We start from the raw sequence: 1,553 nt of genomic DNA on the forward strand, positions 1-1,553 counted from the left end.
GGGGGGAGGACCAGGGAGGATGATTCAACCACTCAACCACTAGATGTCGCTGAAAACAACAAATCCTACACACTGTGCCTTTAAGTAACAGTTACTGTGAAAAAAGCAAAAATACTTTAGTGTTTTGAGTGAACATTACTTAATTTAGAGTTAATAAGTAGCCAGCATCCCTCTGCACATTCAAAGAAGAAGAAGTGTGCAGTTCAGTATGTCCGGCCCAGAATGCACCTCTTCCTGCTCCTTCCTCCTGTCAACTGAGAAGGGGTTATCTGTGGAATCAAAGTGGGCGTGTCACAAGAGTGGGCGTGTCTAAAGCATAAACACTGTGGGCTACGAGGCCTACATGACGGTATCCTTAGATCCTGCTTGACTTCTTTACAGCCTGGCCCTGACCCCAACAGTAAGGTCAACCAGGAGAAATGTGACCCAAGTAGGGTTCTCCAGAAAAAGTAGTGCCGTACAGTAACGCCCCTTTTGTTCTTGTCCAATCAGGTGGTGCAGTACGGTGACGCCCCTTTTTTGCTTGTCCAGTCAGGTGTGTCCCTTTAAAAATGTCCATCAAATCAGGTGTGTCGCTTTAAAATCGCCTTTCATTGGGACACGCCCACTCGTCCGCAGAGACCCCTACTTTTGTCAGCTCCGAGTTTTAGCTCCGCCTCTTTGCTGCTGACACGGATATTTTACACAAAAACACTTTTATCTGGGATTCATGAACCATTTTGAGTTGTGTTCACTAATGTTTTCACGTTTCACATGCACGTTTCATTTGACATTTGTGTTGAAGTTTACTCGGTGTTGTGTTGTTGGTGTTTGTGTTGACGCATGCTAACGTGATAAATATGAGCATATTAGCATTAGCTTCCGCTAACTATTTTTCCTGTGTAGCCTCTTAGCAGTGGAGTTACAAAAATAAGTTAGAAATACTAAATGAGCTCAACTTTGAAAGTATTAAATGGACAAAATAGAGTAAATTTCAGATGTAATGACTAAAATAAAATACATTTAAATAATCTTTAATTACTCTACATGTAAATTATCAAGAAGCTACTTGATTGTCTTGCTTCAACTCATATAAGTGTACTCTACAAAGAAAGTACTAGTCGGTACAATTTAAATTCTTAGTTCCGTGTTCTTGTTTTTTAAAATGTACTAATTGGTTTACATAAGTTTTTAAAGTAATTATAACTAGTAGGATATTACAGTGCACATTAATCTGCATCAGTTTGTAGATTTGATATATTTTGTTATTTAAACCCGTCAGGCCCAAAGAGATTTGTGATCCTTATTTATCTGGTTAAAAAAAATCATGTTTTGTGATTTTTTAAAAAAGGTGTAACAAAAAACGAGACAGGACAGCAAAATGTAAAGTTTTCTCACTGGTTTCTCAACCTGAGATCATTCACGAAAACGTTCCTGAATTTGATTCTGCAAATATCAGAAAACTTTTATACGAGTCGACATTGTTCAAGCTGACTCAGCACTTTTTAAATGGATAAAACAATAAAAAGCTTGATGCTGAATCTGTAGCTTAGTTCCTCCCTGACGTTTGGAAC

Source organism: Austrofundulus limnaeus, unplaced genomic scaffold (assembly GCF_001266775.1).
Source record: "Austrofundulus limnaeus strain Quisiro unplaced genomic scaffold, Austrofundulus_limnaeus-1.0 Scaffold106, whole genome shotgun sequence".
NCBI lineage: Eukaryota > Metazoa > Chordata > Actinopteri > Cyprinodontiformes > Rivulidae > Austrofundulus > Austrofundulus limnaeus.